At 42.9% G+C, this 24,646-nt stretch overlaps 1 long non-coding RNA gene across 2 annotated transcripts; it reads right to left on the bottom strand.

The window, feature by feature from the left end:
* Positions 1 to 1,562: 1,562 nt before the first annotated feature.
* On the bottom strand, positions 1,563 to 22,725 carry LOC147008506 (uncharacterized). Of its 2 annotated transcripts, none has more exons than XR_015053231.1 (4): positions 19,504 to 22,725; positions 15,493 to 15,559; positions 3,115 to 3,199; positions 1,563 to 2,628 (listed from the first exon to the last, which is right to left on the bottom strand). It is a non-coding gene; the product is annotated as an uncharacterized LOC147008506 (long non-coding RNA). The 2 variants fall into 2 exon arrangements; XR_015053232.1 differs by having other exon boundaries at positions 1,563 to 2,472.
* Between the last annotated feature and the right edge of the window lie 1,921 nt (positions 22,726 to 24,646).

Here is a 24,646-nt window from a genome sequence, read left to right as displayed (position 1 = left end):
CGGCAAACAGGCCTGTGCATCATTTTTATGCATGAGACTAAGTATGCTGGGATGTTATTTGCTTAATGAATACATGGCACATACTTGTGTGGAAGCCAATGCTTTCAATATACTTGGTATCCCCCATTTACCCAGGTGTTTCCATTTTTTTTGTACATTACCTGTATATATATATATATATATATATATATATATATATATATATATATATATATATATATATATATATTGTTACGTTTGAGGGGGAGGTATGCATTCAAAGGGTAATTAGGATGTTTAATTAGGTATGCCATGCTCTTCGAGTGTACCAGGATCTTGATGTAATAAGTATCAATTCAGTGGTGATAAGTTGTCTAGTAAATGTCCATTTCTTCAAGGGGGAAATGATAATTGTCACGTAATTAGATAGGGATACGGGATAGGGTAAGTGTGTCTGCGTAAACCCCTTTTAGTATTCTCTGGAGGCTTGCCGTGACGTCACAGGACAGTGCTGCGGATGGCTCCACCCGGTGATCACGATTGGCGGAAGGCGACGGCGCAGGGCCAATAAAACGGCTCGATTGGAAGTGACGAGGACGGGAGGATAAAAGGCTCTGTTCGGGGAAAAGGAAGAGAGGAAGAAGATCGGGACAGAAAAACTGTTCTGGTGGAGGCTGTTGTGCTGGGAGCGTGCTGTGTTGTTGCGCTGATTCGGCCCTGGTTTCATTGTGTCTTGTAGCCTTGCTGAGCCTCGTGCCTCACGTCGGTTGGCTCTGGGGTTCTGCTGGCTCGGAGGACGGGGTCGAATGGTGGGCGGACCTGCCTCCCTCTCCTGCTCGCAACTTGGCACCAGAACTGGTTCCTTGGCGGCTGTGAGCGGACTTGGGCCAGGACCAGGAGGTCGACAGCACCACGGTGTCTCCTGCCCCTGACGAGCGCGACGCCAGCTCGTCCGACGCCAATCCAGGGCCTGTTGCGTCCACACCACGGGCCGGCCTGACCACCAGGACCAGCTACGTGTTTGTGTGTGTGTGTGTGTGTGTGTGTGTGTGTGTGTGTGTGTGTGTGTGTGTGTGTGTGTGTGTGTGTGTGTGTGTGTACCTGGCGCCTTAGAGGGTTTGAGATTGGTATATCCATTGGAATTGTTTGTGTTTTCCCCACGCCCGAACCCACACCACCATCCCATCGAATCGCCCCGGATCCCTCTTCTTGCCGAGTCTTGTTATTTCTGGTTAGAGAAATAAACGTTATCAACTCAGTGAAAAGCGACTCGTGCCACCATCCTCGTCCCGTTTGCGGTAGAGCGATTAGAACCGCCATCTTTGGGTTATAAAAAATAAACCGCCTCCATCGTTTCGGCTCATTCTACATTGGCGGGACTGTTCAAGTCCCGTGGACGTCACAATATATACATATATATATATATATATATATATATATATATATATATATATATATATATATATATATATATATATATATATATATATATGGTTTGCCTTTGGACTATTGTCCAAAGGAGGAGCCGGTTCATATAACTTTTTGAATACCTCATAAAGGAGAGTGAAATGACGTCTTTCACACAGTGAAGGACGAGGTCGTTGACTTGATCGGGGCATAAGCCCCGACTCTTGGTGCTTGCACAAAAGCACAAAACAACATCATGTCCGATGGAACACGCTGGTGGCTTCTTCGTGAGATAAGAGCAAAGAAAGCTGGCACACAGCTACATTGCACAGGATTGTTTTTCCTCATTCCACAAGTACAAAGTTGCTTTGTGGCTGCGGGATTTTGCGGACAGAGCACCTTACTCCGACGGTTGATATCTGATCTCGCTCCGCATTTCCTTCGTTGGTGATGTGCTGTCGAGCAGCGTTGCTGACCTGCGAAGCATCTGAAAGGCCGATTTGTACTGTGTGTGTGAATCCCATATGGCTTTCTTCCCAATCGTTGAGCCGTGTAGAAGCGTGTGTTGCAGAAATTGTGCCGGATTCGAAAACTAGAACAACCTTACTCCTCCTTGAGCTCCGCTGCTGCATAATCTGTCTGATAATGGTGGTAGATCTGTGGACATATTGCAGAAGAACAAATTCGAGCGGAAATCAAACAAAAATTGGAAATTCTCAATTTGTTTTTCGAAGGGTGTTCAACACGTTTTATAAAATAGGTTACAAAGTCGAGGCTCATTGAGTGGCTCGAAAAAAAAAATTCAACAGAACCAAAGGAACAGTCAAAAGTGATGTAAAAACTCACGAAGAGCAGGTTGACCGACAAAATAGATTGAGAATTGGTGTAATAAGGATTGTGAGAAGGAAATAGGAGTCGAGGAGGATGCTCAGGGTGGACAAGATGGATCCAGAAGCAAACGTTCAGGAAGGAAAAACTGGAAACTTGGAAAGAGTTGGGTTTGGGGATGGGTTATTGGAGGTGGAAAAGATCATACTTTTAGATGAGGGATGATCTGAGATGGTGGTGAACAGCTGTCTTGAAGATCTGGAGGGAAGAATGAGAATGAAGAGAGTGAGGAAGTTGGTTCCACAGGTGGGAAAAAATGGGAATGAATGAGTGGAGGTGAGTATTGATTCAAGATTTAGGTAGTTTCATCAAAAGGGGGTTGATGGTGGTGTCCCGCGTGCTTCCTGCAGAAACCTTGGGGGGGAGAGCAAAGCACGGAAACAGCACACAACAAGATACTCACAGTAGTCCAAGAAACGCTAGCTTGTGTATATTTGTCAATATATAACAAATACTTATGCTGTATAATGCTTAGTAAACTAGATGGGCACTCAGTAGAGCAAAAACCTCCACCACGTAATGCCTGATCTACAATAACATATTGGGCCCAATACATTTTTGAAATATCATGATATACATACAGTACTATATCGTTTTTGGTCTTATCTCACAATGGTGAAGAATCACTGAAAAAATTTAATAATTCTCGTATCCAGATCCGGATCCGGATCTTCACCAAAATCGAATCAATTCTTCTATGTCACGCACACGAGTCCACCGAGTTTCATCTGAATCCGTCCACAACTTTTTGAGCTATCGTGTAAAATATCGTTTTTAGCCCGATCTCTCAACGGTGAAGAATCACTTAAAAAATTCTAGTAGTCGGATCCGGATCCTCACCAAAATGGAATCGCTTCGTCCTTGTCACCCACCGAACCTGTCCACCAAATTTCTTCAGGCTGCGTCCACAACTTTTTGAGATATCCTGTACACAAACAGATAAACAAACAGACAAGCCGGTTGGCGGCGATGGGTCGCCGAGCATGGAAACTATAAGATATAGAGCAAAATGGATGTCATGTACCGGATACGGAATCACTTTAAGATTATGAATATCAAATCTCATCCAGTTCCATCTCCTGATAACTACTGGGTATCCATTTGAATGAAAAGTACCGAAAATGCGGTTTGCAATCAGAAATCCCCAAAGTTCGAGGGGGTGCTGTTGGTGAACAAAGATCTAAATCGAAAATCCGGCTCAATCGTTTGTGCACAATGTATTCCAGACGAGTAGTGTGAATTTTCATGACCATCCGACCATAACCCAAGGAGGAGTAGCATTTGGCGCGAAGACACCTCCAGCTCTCGCATATTATCGATTTTTGCACTAATTGGCCTTTGCCCCTGACCTAAGCAAAATCGGTCAATATGTCCTGAGGCAAAGTTGTAGTACTCATTGAGTACCATGAACCTTCAAAGTTTCATTCGTATCGATGCACTCACCTGACTGGTCGCTAGGGGGCCTTCAATTTTCGCCAATTTTCGCGCATACCCTAATTGTAGGGGGAGCTGTGGGTAAAGTATTCCATATATCACAAAAACCGGAATATATTTGATAGAGCATCACCTGTAGATCATTCGTGCCAAATTTCATAACCCGACGTGGGATAATGGCTTTCAGAATTGATTTCGCGTGAACGGAACCGATTTTGAAGGTTTTTCAGTTGTTGCTAGGGAACCAAAGCGTCCCTAGCAACCATCACAATTTCCAAAGCACTGGGTCATAAGATGTACCGACCACCCGAGTTTGGTCAAAATCCGCCCATGTTTACTACCAATTATGCTGATGACAAACGAACAAGCATCCAACCAAACATCCAAACAAACAGACAGAATTACTGACAATAAGGGTCACCTATTTCGGCGACCCAACAGACAGACAAACAGACAGAAAATGGTTAAAACATAACCTCCTTCACCAGCAGTGGTGGAGGTAATAAATATTTTCCTTGCTATAATAAATTATATGCACAGTAAGGCCTACATATATCCATGGGAAATAAAATGTGACGAGTTGGCGAGTCTTGGACTATCGTATCTTGTTCCAGGAAAGTTTTGAACGTCCCTCGTATCTCCAGCTTTTGGTAAAGTTTCTTCTCGCATTACGTGGAGGCTCCATGTACACTTGGAACTCAAACTGACAAATGCGTCAACATACACACAGATGCACTGTGTATTTCAGATAGTTAACAAAAATTCGAATGCTTATCCAGGGTATCTCAAAGTGTCCGATATCAGAGCATGGTTTCTATACGTAAAGTGATAATAAAACTTGTGGATCATGAAACGAGTTTTGTTTTCCCTATCCGAACACATCAGCCCTCTCATCATTCATTACTTCTCTATGCACGTATACTTGCGCTGCACACCATTATACAGTTCATAAGTGGAATACATTATTCCCTTTGTGAGCGATAATGGATTCCTTGGGGTTTAAAAGAGCACAATTGTCAGAGTAAGTTACTGATTATCAAATTCGGAATTTTTTTTTTTTACCCAAATGCTCACATCATAAGAGCTCCTTTAAAGCTCACAGGTTGATCCAAGCTTGGCTCATCCACTGAGTGGACCACCTGGATTGATGTTCCAAGCTCTAAGTTTGAAAGTTCAGCCCCAAAGGTCTCTGGAGGTCAGTCATGGCTCCGCTATTGTCTTTATTTAAACCTCATCATTGTGATGTCACAGCTTCATTGTCCTACGTTTCTTCTCCTGATGATGTCCTGAGATGGTTGGCCTGGGTTTGACTCTCGATCCAGCTCTAAATTCTCATTTTGGTGTTTTGCAAATTGGGGCGAGGCATCAATGTGTGCACCATCCCTCGGATGGATGTTAAATCTGGGCCTCCTCTATGAGCGGTACCGCTGCGTCACAGCCAATCATGCTACTGCAGCCATGTGCTGCACATACAAGAAGAAGAGCCAAATTGTTCACCAAGGAATTGTCATCTCCATTATCCAATGTGAAATATATTCTTAGTTTATTGTCAGGTAATTGCACAGAAATGAGAACCTATCATGCATTGAGACAATGCGATGGCAGTGGGTAGTTTTATTTCCGGTGCATGGTTAGCATGGATATATTTACCTTCACCATCGAAGGCGGATGGAGGTTATGGTTTCACCTCCTGTCTGCCTGTTTTTTTGTGAACATATCTCAAAAATTTATTGATGAATTTGGACGAAATTTGGTGGAGAGATTTGGTGTGTGCCAAGGACTAATTGATTAATTTAGGATAGGGCCAAAAACGAAATATAGCAAGATATCTCAAAAAGTTAAGGACGGGTTTGGACGAAACTTGATGGATGAGTTGGTTATCAGAGTAGGTCAGTGGATCAGTGGATACAAAACGTAAACTGTTCAGCCTGGTGGAGGTATATGCTCTCGAGCTTGAGCCGTTCTTGTTTGCTTTGGAAAAGTGAAGGGGGCATCATTGTTACTTCCTCCTCTTGGTCGATGGCAGCCGTTCACATCTGACATGCAAACAACCTGGGAACTTGAATTTGTTTGTTGAGCAAGAGCTGATGCCGACCAGACAGCAACTACACTCGGAGATAGCGATAAGGGTAACCTGGTGTCAAGGGATATCCCTGAACACCAAATCAGCGGCTACCTACAGTTTTATAAGCAGGAATTTTGATTTTGGTCAGGCTACGAGCGATAACTCACACACTCTTCACGAAAGACACCGTGGGACATTTAACGTCCAACAACAACCAGTGTGATCACATGGGTTCTACAGGTTAACGTCCTTCTGATGAACGGCACACTCATTGATGCATCACCTGCATGCGAAATACCAGGATGACAGTTTGTACCTGTGTCGAGAATCAAACCCAGGCTTGACAGCTCAAAGGTGAGCGTGATTACACTCTGCCATCCATCATCATAGTGGTAACTCATTCATCAAAGTGACTGCCTCCAGGTGTACACGAAGCTATGTTTTTATCTGCAGCTGATGTTGTATCAATCAGACCTTTTAATAAACATTTGATTCATAAACAATGAGCTCTCGTAAGAGGCACAAGTTGTTGTTTTAATTGGTGATTACTGTTGTCTTCACGGCTCAAGTGGACCCCTTTGAACAGCCAAGGAAAAACGTTAGTGGGCATTAAATAAATAATTATATACTTTTTTGTATGCAGAGTCGAGGCTCGTGGAGGAGCGAGAACAGACAACGGACTCGGACGCAACAGAACCACAAGAACAATGGAAAGAGGGGGGTGGGCACACCAACAGTTGAGTAGAGGGATAAATCAGCATCTGGGTAGAGCGACAAAATTAAGGGAGACTTGGAGGAATAAAGGACATGGGGGAAGAATGAGAGCATGGAGGAGGAACCGGGGTGAACAGGATAGATACAGCCACGAACTGAATCACAGAAGTCAAAGGGAAACTGGGGAAGGGACACAAATGGAGAAATAAATAAATAATTATATAGCAACAACAACAACAACAAAGTAGAAAGGGACGTGAAAGAGCGCATCCCTCCACCAGGCTGAACAGTTTAGGTTTTGTATCCCACTGATTGGCTGGATGTGGACCTCCATCATCTAATCAGCTTGTTCTTGTCACCTACCCAACTCATACACCTGGTTTTGTCCTAATCCATCCACTCCACAACTGTTTTGGATATCATGCTGACAGACAGACAAACATACAGACAGACAGACAGACAGGGGTGAAAATATAACCTCGCCCACCTTCGGTGGTGCAGGTAAAAACCCATAAATATATAATTGAGAAATTGAGGGGGAATTTTAGGGGAAGGGTTGAAAGAGGTGGGCTTGGGGGTGGGGGGTTAAGTTGATATTTTTGGTGAATACTTGTAACCAATCCCCCTCTATGTTCTCCATACAGGGGGCTGCAAAAGTAGGTATACAGTAAGGATTATACCAGTATTATAATAGTGGTGGTAGGTTTCATTTAATTCATTAAAATCATTATTACCATTTTTAATATTTTTGGTATCTTTATTATTCATATGTTATTATTGATATGTTAATTATTGGTAGGTTATTATTGGAATGTATTATTGATATGTTATTATTGATATGTTTATTTTTGGGATGTTATTATTGGTATGTTATTATTGATATGTTTATTATTGGTATGTTATTATTGGTGTGTTATTATTGATATGTTTATTATTGATATGTTTATTATTGGTATGTTATTATTGATATGTTTATTTTTGGTATGTTATTATTGATATGTTTATTCTTGATATGTTATTATTGGTATGTTATTATTTACATGTTATTATTGATATGTTTATTATTGATGTTTATTATTGGAATGTTATTATTGACATGTTATTATTGATGTTATTATTGATATGTTATTATTGGTATGTTATTGTTGATATGTTATTATGTTATAATTGATATGTTTATTATTGATATGTTTATTTTTGGTATGTTATTATTGGTATGTTATTATTGGTATGTTATTATTAACATGCTATTATTGATGTGTTTATTATTGATATGTTTATTATTGGTATGTTATTATTGGTATGTTTATTATTGATATGTTATTATTGATATGTTTATTTTTGGTATGTTATTATTGATATGTTTATTATTATGTTATCATTGGTATGTTATTATTGGTATGTTATTATTGATATGTTTATTATGTTATTATTGATATGTTATTATTGATATGTTTATTTTTGGTATGTTATTATTGATATGTTTATTATTGGTATGTTATTATTGATGTGTTGTTATTGATATGGTTATTATTGTTATGTTATTATTGACATGTTATTATTGATATGTTTATTATTGGTATGTTATTATTGACATGTTATTATTGATGTTATTATTGATATGCTTATTATTGATGTTATTATTTGTATGTTATTATTGATATGCTTGTATAATAAATAAAATATGTTTTGTGTGCACGTTTTGTTTTGCATTACTGTAGACCTACTTTTGCAGCCCCTTGTATATTGGACGTCCGTTCCCTTCCAACCATATTTTTCCTCTGATCTCAACTCTCATCAAATACCTCTTCCCTGCTTTCCCTCTAATATCACAATTCCTGAAAAAAGTCCTTTTTATGATTATCTTTCTCCATTTATCACCAATCCCACCCGCGACGTGTGCACATAGATGACACTAATATATTATTCTGCCAAAAATTCGCGATTCAGCGGTTTGAACAATAATTGTAAAAAAAAAAAACAATTTTCACTTGTTTCGACCTAATAGATGTTTTTGATATCATGTTACATCCAATGCTCTCAACCAATAGGAAGCAAGGTTACACTCTTTTTGTAGTTGACTCATTTGTTGACATGCACAGTTTGTATGTTTCCATATGTAGTGTCGTGGGATTTTCCACTCTAATTGTCTCATTCCTGACAGTTTACTTTTCATCATCGTGCGTCTAATTCATGGCAATAACAATCCCGTCTTGGGAATGATTTACTCGTCCCGGTGGCGTAATGGTTAGGTCACAATTTTCAACCCATCTTCACGAAACTTCACCACATGTGAGAGTTTGTCATAAGAAATAAGCCTATTATTTTTGAGGTCAACATAGACCAAAAGGTCAACATAGGCCAAAGGTCAACAACTTAGGTGAGATTTGTAAAATCCTCAATTTTCATCTTTGAAATTTGAAGAGGATTTGCACATCAGGTTACTGAATTCAACCACCAATTATTTTCGAGGTCAACATAGGCCAAAGGAACAACATAGGCAGACTTTCTAAAATTGTCAAATTTCATCCGATTGACTTGAAATTTGAAGAAGAGTTGCATATTTGGTCACTGAATTAAACCAGCCAATTATTTTTGAGGTCAACATAGTCCCACGGTCAACAACTAAGGTGGTATTTCTAAAATCCTCAATTTTCATCCGATTCACTTGAAATTTGAAAAGGAGTTGCATATTTGATCATTGAATTCAACCACCAATTATTTTTGAGGTCAAATCTGTTTTATTGATCTTGCAAGTATCATGCTCTGCACGACGTCGTCTTCTTGTTTTATTCTTATTCAACCACTCCAGTGTGGTTTTGGCTTCGTGTTTCGGATCATTGTCCTGCTGAAATGTGAATCTCCAACCCAGTTTCAGATTCATGGCTGACTCAAGCAGGTTTTCATCAAGGATTCTCCTGTACTTTTCACTGTCCATTGCCCCTTGTATATTCTGACAAGATTGCTCGTCCCTACTGAAGAAAAGCAGCCCCATAACATGATGCTGCCATCTCTATGCTTGACAGTGGGGATGGTGTTGACTGGGTGATGTGCAGTTTTAGGCTTGCTCCAGATGTAGTGCTTTGAATTTAAATCACAAAGTTCAATATTTATCTTGGCTGAACACAAAACGTTTCTCCACATACCTACAGTATCATTAAGATGCTTTTCACAAACTACATACGAACTTTTAGATGTGTCTTTTTCAGCAATGGCTTCTTTCTTGCCACCTGTCCATAGATGCCACCTTTGTGAAGGGAACGGTATAATGCTGATTGATGAACAATGACCCCCCCCCCCATCTCAGACATAGACCCTTACAGATCTCTCAGTCACGGTTAGATTTACAGTGACATCCCAAACCAGCTTCCTGCTTGTCCAGCTGCTGAGTTTGGATGGACGACCTGATATGGGTAGAGTCTGGGTGGTATGATACATCTTCCACTTCTTAATGATGGATTTCATTGCACTCAAAGGAATAAGGAGTGACTTTGAGACTCTTTTTTATAACCCTTTCCTAAACGGTGGTTCTCCACCACATTATGTTTGACTTCTTTGGAAAGCTCCTTGGTCTTCACGTTTGCCTTGTTGGTTGACCAAGGGAGTTGCACCTTGAAACCCCTTAGATAAGTGTGGGAGCTTAACTTTTAAGTTAAACCACTGAATACATACAGGTGAACCATATTATACTTATTGTGTAACCTTTCAAGTAAATAATTTGCTCTTGATGTGATTTTGGGCTAATTAGGTCAAGAGTTTGAATACTTCTTTAACTGAGAATCATCTGATTTTCTCTGTGAATCAAGCTTATTCACATTTTATCTGCATTTTTTAGCTTTCTCATTTTGCAGTAGTTTGTGAAGACTCTTTATATTAACTTTTGAAAGCATCATGAAATAAGCTCAGGTGGCATCAGAATGTGGAAACTTTGGAGGGCTTAAACCCGAACAGGCCACTGTAACTGAAGACGAGATGGGATAAATCTGTGTATAAGAGAGAGCAGTCTTCTCTGGAAGAATTCCCAGGCTAAATTAATATTAGTGGCAGTGGATATAATAGTCCTGGTGTGATGGCTGGTTGCAGTGCTTGCCAGTTTGCTTGCGTGCACTGCCAGACTCGCCGGTGCAGAAACTATTCTCTGAGAATGGCCAGAGAGATGTTGACCTTCACCAGCACATGATCACAAGAGCCAATTGGGGCAGAGGAACAGCAAGATACATTAGTGGGGAAGTTGGTCATCACCAAATCCAGGAGGGAAGATTTGCCATTGGGAGAAATCCGGGTGGGAAAGTTCACAGATTGAGTCAGACCTATGGAGTCACAGAAGTCCTTTGCAGAAGTACCATTGCTGGAGAGAGAGGTACCAACACCCAGCCAATTTGTAAGGTGACAATTAAAATCACCACATATGAGGAAGAGAGAGTTGGGATGAGTGATTCAACGTTTGTCCATGTTGTCTGAGAGGGAAATGCAAATGGAGTCATCACTATTAGGAGGATGGTACAACACACAATTGAACAAGAGGTGTGAGTGGAGGGGAAGTTGCAGCCTAGGTACTCCTGGGGAATGGGGGTGTAAGATCAGTAAAGAGACAGTGATAAATTGAGTTCTTGATGCAAAGTGTTAACTCTGCCACCAGGACATGGTTCAGGCCTATCAAATCAGAGGATGCAATACCTGGGGAGAGACACTAAGGAGTCACGGACATCTTGTGGGAGGATGCTAAACAGTTGATATCTGGTTTATCATCAGCAGCCTTGATGGAGGGATCTGTCAGGTTGGAGCAGGGCCCCTGGATGTTTGAGGTCCACCCAGTTTGAGATAGGGGTGAGGAGGCGTTTGAAGAGTGCAGGATGGGAGAAGAGGCTTTGCGTGGGTAAGGTAAGGGGGAATGTTTGAGTGTGAGGGATGCTGGGGAATGTCTGAGTCTGTGGTGTGTGGGTGAAGATTTTGTGTGGTGTGTGGGAGAATGGTTGTGTGTGTGGAGTGCGGGGAAAGGTTTGAGTTTGTGGTGTGCAGGGGAAGGTTTGAGTGTGTGTGGGGTTGAGGGAAATGTTTATGTGTTTGGGGTGCAGGGAAAGGATTGTGTGTGTGTGTGTGTGTGTGTGTGGGGTGTGGGGAATGGATTGTGTGTCTGGGGTGTGGGGGGAGGTTTGAATGTGTGGGATGCCAGTGAAGGTTTGAGTGTGTGGGGTGTGGGTGATGATTTTAGTATGTGTGGTGTGGGGGAATGTGTGTGTGTGTGTGTGTGTGTGTGTGTATGTGTGGGAGGGGGGTGGGTGAAGATTTGAGTGTGTGGAGTGCAGGGAAAGGTTTGAGTGTGTGGGATGCCAGTGAAGGTTTGAGTGTGTGGGGTGTGGGTGATGATTTTAGTATGTATGGTGTGGGGGAATGTGTGTGTGTGTGTGTGTGTGTGTGTGTGTGTGTGTGTGTGTGTGTGTGTGTGTGTGTGTGTGTGTGTGTGTGTGTGTGTGTGTGTGTGTAGGATGGGGGTGGGTGAAGATTTGAGTGTGTGGAGTGCAGGGAAAAGGTTTGAGTGTGTGGTGTGCAGGGGAAGGTTTGAGTGTGTGTGGGGTACAGGGAAATGTTTATGTGTTTGGGGTGCGGGGAAAGGATTGTGTGTCTGGGGTGTGGGGGAGGTTTGAATGTGTGGGATGCCAGTGAAGGTTTGAGTGTTTGGGGTGTGGGTGAGGATTTGAGTATGTGTGGTGTGGGGGAATGTGTGTGTATGGGGGGGGGGGAGGTTGTTTGTGCGAGGGGTGCAGGGGAAGGACTGAGTGTTTGGGATGCACCGGAAGATTTGAGAGGGTGGGGTGAGGGGGAAGCATTGAGATGGTGGTGTGAGGAGAGATTAAAAAAGGGAGGACATGAAACTTTTCCTGACTTTTTCTGAAGTCAGATTCCTGACTTTTACAAATGGAGATAAGGATCATGGGATGGGACATGAGATCCCTTGTTGAAGACAAAGAGAAACATTGCACTGTACGTGAACGCTGTGCTCTACATGTAGTGCACTGTGCTGCATGTCCCCTTTGACCTTTCGACCCTTTTTAGATGTTTTAACACCATTTAGACCACTTTTGACAATCCAGACCCTTCAGATCTTAAATTACATCCTTAGACTACTCAGACCTTTAGGACCCCTTAGACCCCTTTTCAGGCCATTAGACCTTCACACCTTTCAAACCCTTCAATGCCCTTTTAGACCCCTTTGACCATTTTTGGACTTTCTAAGACCCTTTAGATCCTTCAGACAATTCAGACCTTGTACAAATTATGACATTTATGCCTTTACAGACGTTTGCTCTTTCAACTATTTCGACCTTTCATTTACAATCAATGACCTTTCATTTATTACATTCTTCCATTTATTTGTCATTCAAAATACACCACACAAAACAAGTCCTGGCGAGGGTCTGCAATCTATGATTGTTCTTTGTTGATATAATTTGCTCCACTTTGGCTAAGAACTCGCTTTCATGCCATGCAATACTTTGTCCTTCGATGTACAGCCTGGATAACTGCAAAAATCACTTTTGATTTGAGATAAAGAATCAAATCTTTCAAAAAATTTTTTAAACAGGGCTCGTCATATCTGCATATCCTCTGCCTTGTCAAGGTTTTTGGGTTTTTCAGGGCTTAATTCTGACAAACAAAGCCATCATGTAAGAGTGACATTCAAAACAGCATCAGGAAGGATGTCCATATTTCACCTGTCTGGATTGACCATGCAGTGTCATGAAGGTCCAGATCGATGATGTCTAACACAGAATGTTGCAGCAAGTAAGCCATTGCCAAGTCATTAAAAGCCATGAAGGTCCTTGTATATCTTAGATCACCTCATCTTTAGACTCTGTCTGCATGTACTTTATACTCTATCCTCCCCGAAGCCACATATCATGGCACACAGATTCATCAAAGAGCTTAGACTTTGGCTGATAATGACACATTGCTCTCTAATCCGCCTGGATCCATATTAAGGGCCAAACTTTGTTCATTTATACCCTTTTCCTCATTCCCGTGGAAGCTGTTTCATGTCTTTCTGCAGTCTTTCCCCCTTTCTTTTTACCATCAAGGTGGGTCTACCCTATCAGATGCCAAAAAAAAAAAAAACACTTGCAAGGATAAAATGTTCTGTCACATCTTCTTTGGGACATTATCCTAGTTTTTGTAAATATGCCTATGAAGTGTACCCTGATGTTCACTTCTTCCGTGCTTGACTGAATTTTCAAAGAGTTCCAACTTGAGTTAAAGAATGTCTCCTGTGGGATGGAGGAATGTCAGCAATTATCATTGGTTCATTTGAAGTATAGCCTTTCACGAGTTTTATCAAAAATACACCATTATGTCTGTGATGTGGTATACGCTGTGGTTTAAGTGTTTAGAAAAGAGTGCACAAGAGGAACATATTTTGCTCAACTTGTACTTGCTCTTCACCACACGACTGGTGAATTGGGCTAATGACGTGGGTGTCTCATCCCGCATCCATTTGTGGTCCCACCCCACTGGTGAGTATGTGAAAGGCTGAATATTATGAATGCATCGTGTTTGCTGAAAGACGGTTTGAAATCTGTTACTGAAATGTCAAACTGAGCTTTTAACTCGTTTATCTTCAATAAACCTCTTCATTTGGCAAGGCCCTTTGGGATTTTTGTTTCTCTCAATTCTTGATCATCTTCCATCTCTTTGACATTCCCATACAACCAGCCCTCTGTGCCTAACAACAAAGCAACCCCTATTTTTTTTTTCCTTTGCTTCTCATACCTCCCCATTATCTCTCTTTCTCAGATTCCAGTCTGTTCTGCACCAACCTTCCTCCTCTCTCTCTCTCTCTCTCCCATTTCACCTTCATTCTCTGCTTCGTCTCCCCAAACCAGCTTGCCATCATTCCTGCTATCCCCAGATGGATGACCCCTCTCAAGTGTCTTTATCCCGCTGATAAGCTTTCTTTCCCCAATGCCCAGTGAAGGATATTTCTGAGGTGCTATTCACTTTAAAAGTTGACAAATATTGCATTCCTTTCCTTTTGGAGCCATCTAGGGCAGCTTTACCAAGTTAGTAAAGTCAATAATTGATAATTGCAGGATATTTCTGCTTCTAACCCCTTGAATTTCACAATGATGAGTTTTGCGTGCATTCATTTGTAAGATTCTACATCGTTAGACATGTTCCATTCAAAAGGTTCTCCAAAGGAGATACATATAAAAGTACAAGACAAGCCAAGGTTTGTATATTTTTCAATATGCTAATATATCATTCTGATTCTGATGTACCATATTTTGTTACAGAGCTTCAGTGCTGCTGAAGCTGTTTCTTGGGAAGGGTCGTGCTAGGTGGTTTGCCATCCCTCTCCCAGCAGTAGTTAGGGCAGGAATTTGGAATTTGTCCATGGTGTCGGCGAAAGATCGCCGACTCTTCGTGAACGACACCGTGGGGTCTTAAACGTCTACCAACTATCGCCTGCAGATGCGACGCCCAGTTTTACGTCCATCCGAGGGATGGCACACACATTGATGAGACACCGGGGTGACTGTCGATAGCTGGCTCGAGATTAAAACTCAGGATAGACAGCTTAGAGGTGAGTGTGCATACCACTAGATCGAGGCCATCCTGCCAGCCCAGTATATAATATAATTAATCAAATCCAAAAATGGGATTATGTGGAAATATAAATCTTACATCCATGCACACACGCATTGAGATTCCTTTTTGTTCTTCTAGAAATTGGAGATCTTGGAACTAGCAAAAATTTACGTTGGAGATGTTACCTTCACCATTATTCATTCCATTTTTTGTTTGCTTTTATCCTATGAACGAGTATCTATTTAAAGGTATGCTCAGAGACAAAAGGCATTACATTTACTGACAAGGATTAGGAAGGATCAAGCAAAGAAAGGTTAATATTAGGTCTCAGTCCCCAGGGAAATAGAAATCGTCAGCAGCCTGTTCCCATCTTCTGGGTTTCAGAAAACATGTTTCCATAGCTACAGTGCCCCCCCTCCCACCTTTCCTTTCTCTCGACAACACTCCCACGGCCCATCAGGTCTTGCAGCCTCAGAGCCACAGTCTCTTCTGGAGTTTGATGGAGGAAAAAGATAACATCAATCAATAAGTTTCAACTTCCAAGATTAATCATGATGCAAGGTTGATAATCGTATCTTTGAGTCTGTGAAATAACAATAAACGGTTTTTTATTGTTTTTATTTTTTATTGAAATCATAAACATTGAAATTATCTGTGGGACATTGTTCCATAAAGATGGGGCTTCTAATGATGTAGTTCCAAGACGGTTCGTGACAATCAAGAGACTGCATCTTAATTCGACCCTATACGCCACATAAACAATTATTGTTTACCTGGAACATCTTTATTAATAATAAACAGGTACAATTGGTCGATTCAAATCAACATTGACTGAAATTCACAAGTTATAATAAAATGAGATCTGGCGATATAAAATAGTGTGCATTTGTGTGTTTGGGTGTTTGTCTGTCTCTCCATTCATAAGGACGATATAAGTAAGGTTTCAAAGGCCAATCATTTAAAACGACAGTGTGTTCATGAAGGTCTATTTTTCAGGACAAAAATACTTGAAAAGCATTTTTCATAAAAGAGTAATTAACATCTTCTATTAGGATTGTAGATGGTGACTTGCAACTGGGCCTCAAGGGCGGTGTACGGAAGCGTTTATAAAAAAATAACAATAAATACTGTTGTGCGCCGGGGTTCGATGGCAATAAACGACCACTAGGGGGAGCAGTAGGGTCGTCTTCACCGAACACCCCAGAATTTAGGTCGTGACTCTCGGATAAGCCCGAAAGGTCATGGGTCCCTTAGCGGACCGTGGTCGCCAATATTTCGACGGCGTGGGGGTAGGGTTAATTGTCTAATTTTAAAACACCTAAGAACCCACGTCGTCTAATTACCAGGGAAGTCCAGGGGTTTCCTTATTTTTTGGAGTAGGAGGCTACCATTAAAAAGTAGCAGGTTACCATCACCACGAGCGAAGCGAGCGCAGCTGTATGGCCAGGGTCCAGGGCCCGCCTAGGGCCCTGGAAGCCGGAGGATCCAAGATGGCTGGAGATGCATTCTAGCATGATTTCTGACATGAAATAGTTCTCATATTATCATGCAGTTGGGGTGAAAAACTCCACAAAAACAGGTGGTTTTTTTTTCTTTCATTCATTTTATGCATATTTTCCTTCTTCGATTTCATTTTACTTTGTTAAATATTGTTTATTATTATTTTATTATGTTTTGTTTTGATTTAATAAACAGCTCAAACTAATAACTTTAGACTAGTTTATTGTTTGAAAATGAATGATAAACATGTATTTAACTTCACTCGTTTTCTGATAATTTCTTTATTCGATGTCAGCCAGCTTCAATCAGTCAACCAAACAGTCTAAGTGTGAATACTGCGTCAATCACAATCCCAATTTTGTTAAACTTCCACCTTACATTATCTGCCAATATCGTGTTGTTATACCGTCAATTAAAGCTCGCAAGTCTATGGTACATGCATGTACCTGCGGTACCAGTATTCAGTTGGCCAGTTCACAGCTGCTCATACTTGGCCTTCACTTCAGTGAATAAATGGCAATTTTCAGTGCAAATAACATGTACAAAAGCTGGTTTAAGCTTATAGGCTAATTACTTTATAAATTAAAAAGGCACAAAGGGTGCCCGTGTATTTTGGAGCCGCATCACTTGACAAAAGCTCAAAATGGACGAGGTGAAACACGTGCTTCGTGAAACAACAACAACGTCGCACTCGCGAGAGTGCAAGTTTAGACCAGTTACTGATGGCCAGAAGCTTACCTCCCATATCTTTGGACTTCTTCGAAAATCCAACGTCAAACAGGGATTTTCGTTTCGATGCCATCGTTTCGGCACCGAAACTGCGAGGCCTACAAAGTTTATTTTCTTGAGGTCATTGCTGTATGGTATCAGGGTATCAGGGTATCAGGGTATCAGGCCAACAGTCCAAAACGAGGCTAAAGCAGAGAACTCTCCATTGCAGGAGGCGTGTTTCAGCTGCTTGTGGTATTTTTAGGTCAGTGTTGTGCGAGACCTGGCGAGAGTAATAATAGTAAAAGTAAACCCGCTTTTATCGAAATACTAATGTGTTTTCGTCTCGGATTTCAAAACAGGGGGTGTAGAGATTTCGTAGTGACCAAAAAAAAAAAAAAAATTAAAAAATAGAAAAATCGGCGCTGAAGTAGGCGGCGACCTTTGACATTTTTTCTGAGTAGACTGCGGGTCGCCGGTAACCGGCTTTGAAGGAAACCCCTGGAAGTCACACCCTCGACGGACTCTGTCAAACCGGGTCGCTCTCGCCACCTCGGTCCGATGTAACCGAGCGAAATTACCAAAGTCCGTCGGACCCAATGACAACTTACGGCACCGACGGCCTCACTATTTCTCAAGCACGAACCGTGCTGGGTCAATGTAAGAAAACACGGGCAACAAACTGAAACATTTAACAATTGGGGGTTTATTTATAATGTGGAGCAATAATCGGAAATGGAGACACAGAGCAGAGTTACAACCGGATAACAATGCAAATAATGTACAACAAAAAAGAAAACACTTAAACAATTCTACTTAAAGACGGGGCCCACGGTCACACACACACACACACACACACACACACACACACACACACACACACACACACACACACACACACACACACACACAATAAATGGACCCTGTTGGGTCTTTATTGGAGCCTTCGGCTCGAGAGGGAAGGTGAGCTGGGGGAACAGCCTGGCCGGGTACCTCCCCTCCTCGTGCGGTCACACCGACTCCAACCTACCACGGTGGGACTCGAACCCACGACCCGAAATCCTCAGCTTAGGATCCTGGCTGCTCAACCACCACCACGAGGAGCCCCACCAAAGACCGCAGATCACGACCGCAGATCACGACCGCAGACCACGATCACAGACCAAGAGCAATGGCCACGATCACTGCTCTCACGCTCTTCCGAGAGTATAAAAAGGCCATGATCACTCACACTCTCCTCCCTCTGGATGGGGCGAACACTTCATCTGGCTGGGGCAGAGTCGGCCCTGAGGTTATGAGCCTCCTGATTGGACGGGGAATATCGGGGGGTGTGTCGGGGCGTCTCGGAGGCCCGCCCCCCCCCGAAGAGGCTCTGTCGTAGTTTTCGGCACTCTGGCCTCCCATTGGCCGGAGCGCCTCGGCCCTGCTCGCCCTTCGCCCATTGGCTGAAGGAAACGCTCCATGCCCTTCCTCGGAGCGGAGCGGAGGATGGAGGCTCCGCCCACGCCTTCCGCCAAAAACACATGGGCAATGGAGTCGGTGCACGAAGAAGTGGATGGGATTGATGTAAAAAAAACTAACTATAAAGAAACTTCGCAGCGCACACATGTAATTCCCGTTAGACATAGGGGACGTGCCCTAACTATAAACACATACTTATCAAAATAACTAAGCTTGTGGACTGCTGTCTGTTTATGTGCAAATGGCTTCCGGATTCATAACAACTCAAGGCGTAGGGAGGTGAAATTCACTCCACGTGATGTACAATGTGCGCAGAGTAAAACGAGTGTTCATTTCCATCCATGGGATGTATACTAAATCAATAAATAAGATCTATGCACATCTGATGCAAGGCCGAGGCTTCAGACTTTGGCATGCTCACGAGGTTGCACTGTCAAAATGAAACATCCCAGAGGATAAAGAAATAAGATCACATGTGTACATGTAGTCGTTTAAAATAACGCTTTTTCTTGCCTCGAAACATATCATGCAGTCTCTGAATATTTCGATTAAAATAATTCCAACCCATCATTTGTGAGGGGCTTTTATACTCGTACATAATATCACTTGTATATTATGAGCATAAATGTCCTGACGTGGTTTTATGGAAGTCGATTGGCTGGTATCAAAGTGAAAATCGGTTATATGCAGCAGCTCCCAAAGGCTGTTCAGTAAGATTTTTTTTAAACAACACTAAAATAAAGTGAGAGCAGAGGGTGGCTTACTCGAAGCATGCTTGTCATTGTGTAGTCTCGAAAATTGCCATTCTGATGATGTGCCGAAGAGCCACTGCATGCTGGAGTACGTCATCCTATCCTGGAGCTGCGGAGGTAAAGCCATTAAATATCCCACGGTATCTTTTGAAAATATTAGGTCAGTGTGTGCCGGTACTCTGGATACATTCCTTGCTTGGGACAAGATATTTAACTTGTACTGCACTTCCTGTAAATAGGGGACTTTCAAAATGACGTAATCCACCCCCAGAATGTGCGGTGCGCATGCACAGAAACACCTGTTGCAGCATCATTTTGCCTTTCATGTGATAATTCCATATCATGGAGAAGGTAGTACTCCATATAGATGGACGATACAGGAAAAAAATTGCTGCCCATTCAAATGTGTACACAATGATACACTCATAAACTACCATAGAGTGAAGTCACCAGCATTTAAAAGCCCCAACTTTTATTCTCGAGCATTTTCTGAACTACCAAGACTTAAAAATATGCCAAAATACATCACAAAAGTACAAGTAAATTAATCAAGTTGTATTTCTTCTTGGTCCCCTTTCAAAACAATGTAAAACTGTAGCCCGACCTACCTCAACAACTGCTGAAGTCAGGATGGTAATTCCAACACAAGGAAGTTACTTTGTCTCTGGGCTAGTGCACGCAACCCAAAATTAGGAAATACATCAAACATTAATCGTTTTGTTACGAAAAGAAATCAAACGTAAATGTGGACTCAAGCAAACAGCTTGGAAGCTGGCAAGTGTGCGATGGGACGTCCAGGTGAACGTCGATCCGAGGGATGGTGTGCACACACCTTGATTATAATCACCCTGACTACAGCAGATATGCACATTCTCTCGGCTGCTCACTCTGCCAACGATTTGGATATTACTACACATAAAGTTGGTTATAGTTCAACACCTTGATTTTCATCATTTTGGTACGTAATAAAAAAACGACAGGTAAATTCATGTTTTCAATTTTGACCAAAAAAATAAAATAGTGAAATAAACGGGCAGACTTGATATTCAAAACATTCAAAACTAAACATTCATAAACTTCATATTCAAAAGTTTCCTTAAAACAGGAGTTCTTCATGCTCCCAATATTTGTTCTTGATCGTTATTATGAAAAGGAAAGTGCTGTAGTTATTCTGATAAAGTTTACTATTGGAAACTACCGCACAAAAGGTGAAAAATCGCCATCGTTTTTCGTTCTACATTACGTGCAAACATTTAATGGAAATCGCCTTCACCCAGCATCGAGTGCTAACCAAGATGGCGTCCGGGAGCTACACCAGGCTGTGTGTGTTGTGAATGGCAATGAGCATTCGATTTATTTTCAGTTCAGTGGTGGTCAACCACATCGTGGACTGAGACAAAAGCCAGGATTGAGTGAGGGAGGGGTAGAATGTACCATAAACTGAATTTAATAACAGATGGATTTGTGTGTCTCCTCCAACCTCCCAACTGTGTCTGTGGACGTCCTCCTGCAGTTGGGTTACTTCTTATTCGGAGGTTTGTGGCAGGGTTTGCACTCCAGCCACCCTAAAACCCTTCATTCCGTAAAACATTCTCGAAGCATGAAAAACAAATCAAAAAAAGATCTGAAAACCCACTCCATGGGAGAACCTCATGTGCAGCTTCCCTTCGCAGGGCAGCTCACCGGATGACGGGATTTGGGCAAAGCCTTCGGGATCCCAATCTTTGATAGGAGAGAAACTACGGGGTAACATTCCCGGGTCAGATTGCGGGAGAGTGTGTCGGAGTGGTGCTGAGGTGTTGTCCACCAGACGGCGGTCCCCTTGGGTTAAGCTGAGGCGGTCCCTTTGGTTGAGTGCCTGGAATGTCCTATCCCGAAGAGAGGATGATCACCTGTCTGTTATCATCTGAGCTCAAGTGTTTGGACATCGGTATTGCAGCACTCTCTGAGGTTCGGAGACCAGATTGCGGCGAGATAATGGTGGGTGGTTACACCTACTATTGGTCTGGTCACTCTGATGGTTACCATACCCAAGGAGTTGCTGTAGCTGTGTCCAATAAACTGACTCCAATGATAATTGAGGTAACACCGGTCATCAAGCATATTATGTGACAAAAGGATTCGTCACTCCTTAAGTGTAATTCCCCTAGTCTCTGTTTATGCTCCAACTGAGGCGAGTGATCTCACCGTGAAGGATGCATTCTACGCCACGCTCGAGTCTGTGGTTGATCAGTACCCCAGGCGAGATACACTTCCAGTGTTGGGGGATTTCAATGCATCGACTGGAACTGATAGTGATGGTTATGAGACGTGTGTTGGTCCCCATGGGTCTGGAACTGTGAACCTGAATAGCACTAAGTTCCTTGACTTTGCAAGAAGTCATGGACTTAGGGTGGCCGGTTCATCGTTTCAGCTCCCACAAGCTCATCACTGGACTTGGTATTCCAATGCTGGCGGTGTGGCAAAGGAGATTGACTATGTGCTCGTTGATGGTCACTGGAGGAAGATCCAGAACTGCAGGGTCTACTGGAGCTCAGTTCCTCAATACTGACCACCGGCTTGTTGTAGCAACTCCAAGTTGCATGTTAAATCCAGGAGATGGTACCATCCCAGCCTAGGCTGAATGTTGGCAATCTCAAGGATGAGAGGTTAGCTGAGGAGTTTGCGAACAAGCTGAGTCGAGATTTGGGGGGTCTGGGTGCTTTGGGAGATCCTGAAGTGTTGTGGAGTGCCTTCAAGACCACCGTCCTTGATGTTGCCGGTGGATTCCTTGGAACTCACCATAGGGTGAAGAAGAATTTTGTCTCTCAAGAGACACTGGAAACCTTTGACCAGAGTTGCAGGGCCAGGCTAAATGTCAGAGTTGAGCTGTTCAGGGAGCTGAGGCGTAAAACTGTACGTGCACTAAGGATGGACAAGCAGGCCTATGTGCGAGGAATCTGGGAGGGGGTAGAGCATCACCTGTGGTCAAGTGATTCTCGTCCTGCTTACAGGGGAATTCGCGCATTGCGTTCATCCAGGCCCGTCCCTCGGTGTACTGCAGTTAGAGCAGAGGGGGTTAGGCTCTTGACAGAGGAGTCCGAAGTGAAAGCCCGCTGGGCCGATTACTTTGAGCGGTTGTACCAGGCTGATCCACCTGCTGTTGAATTGGATGTCATTGGTGTTACAATCACTGTTGCTGACCCTCCCATCAACTGTGGTCCACCTTCGTTTGTGGAAACAGGCTGCGGTGAACCGTTTGAAATGGGGTAAAGCTCCAGGGATCTGTGACATCTATGCTGAACTTCTCAAGGCTGGTGGAAATGCTGCACTCATGTCGTTGCATCATTCCAACTGAGTGGACGATGGGCCTTGTTGTCCCTCTCTGGAAAGGGAAGGGTGATTGCCAAGAATGCAACAACTACCTCGGGGTGACGTTGCTTTCAGTGCCGGGCAAGGACTTTGCTCGGATAATTCTTGATAGGGTTCGCCACCATCTGATTGAGCACCAGCGTCCAGAGCAGTCAGGCTTTACGCCAAAGAGGTCAACGATTGACCGTATCCTTGCTCTTCGTGTCCTCACCGAACGCAGACGAGAGTTTCGGCAGGGGCTGCTTGCAGCCTATGTTGATCTCTGTAAAGCGTTCGATTCAGTGAATCGGGATGTCCTCTGGAGGATTCTTGGTCTTCGTGGGGTGCCACCAAAACTGATCAATCTGATGTCTGAACTCTACTCTGGTACTGAGAGTGCTTTGAGATGTGGGGGAACCATCTCTGACTTATTTCCAGTTGTTACTGAAGTTCGTCAGGGGTGTGTACTGGCACCCACACTTTTCAGCACTTGTATTGACAGGATTCTAGGGAGGATATCAGAGAGATCAAGCTGTGGTGCATCATTTGGGAATGTCAAGATCTCTGATCTTGATTTCACAGATGATGCAGTTATCTTTGCAGAGACTCTAGATATCCTTTTGGGGGCCCTCGAGGTGCTGAATGAGGAGTTGGAGCCACTAGCGTTATGGGTTTCCTGGGTCAAAACTAAGATCCGGGCTTTCAATGACATATTGGGTGCTGCTCTCCTGTTTGCACCTGTTTGTGGTGAGGATGTTGAGGTCGTGGAGAGATTCACTTACCTTGGCAGTGATATTCCTATCTCTGCTGGCTGTTGATCAGAGGTCAACAGACGTCTGGGTCGGGCCTGCGGAGTCATGGATTCACTGGATCATGGGGTGTGGCGCTGCCGGTACCTGTGCGGGAGGACGAAATCCGAGTCTTCAGGTCTTTGGTGCTTCCAGTGGAGGAGGCCACGTGCCTCGTGGTTGCAGCTGGTTGATCAGCTTCTCAAGGAGATGGGGTGGGCCCGGCATCTGCCTGGGGGATGGCCAGACAGAGGCCCCTGGAGTACCAGCGGAAAGTGGACGCAGCGATGCGCTGCTCTGGTGCGTTCTCCCATACCTGACCTGACCTGATGGATTTAATCCATACCAAAATAACAAAATATGTGAAACATTGAGCATTTTGTTATTTTTAAAACGATTTTCGCATCGACATTTCCACTCGATATGTCGTAATCCATATCGTGGACTTAGCCAAAAGCCAGGATTGAGGGAGGACGGGCTAGAATGTACCATAAAACCAATTTAATAACATACACTCGATGGATTTAACGCATACCAAAATAACAAAATATATAAAACATTAAGCGTTTTATCACTTACAATTAAATTGCAGAAACAAGAAAACAGAGACACTTTAAGAAATGGAAACACATCGAGGGATGAAATCTCGAAAAAAAACAATCATGCAAGGTGGGAATGACATCACACTGCAATGCCACAATACAACACCACAATTGCTCTTATGGATTACCAATATTTAATATATTAAGCTGTGCCTGATTTATTGTATTATAATATAATAGAATGTGTAATTGGAGTTGTAACTTTGTGATAATACATTAAATCCTCTAGTCCAGAGAGTAAAGTTTGATTAGGCCTAGGTCACATCTGCTCTACGGCGAGGATACGGCGGTCGTACGCCCTCTGAATTGACAGAAACGTGCGGCGGCCGCAGAGAAACTGAGGTGGCCTCAGGGTGGCCCTACGCCGTTTGGCTATATTTTACAGGCCGTAGGGGCGCCATGGAATTATAACACGGAGTTATAACTTTTTTTCTT

The sequence above is a fragment of the Eptatretus burgeri genome, chromosome 18 (assembly GCF_056783735.1).
Source record: "Eptatretus burgeri isolate ZD-2024b chromosome 18, Ebu_testis_v1, whole genome shotgun sequence".
NCBI lineage: Eukaryota > Metazoa > Chordata > Myxini > Myxiniformes > Myxinidae > Eptatretus > Eptatretus burgeri.
The sequence above is the reverse complement of the archived record's forward strand: the minus strand, read 5'-3'. Positions and strand labels throughout refer to the sequence as shown.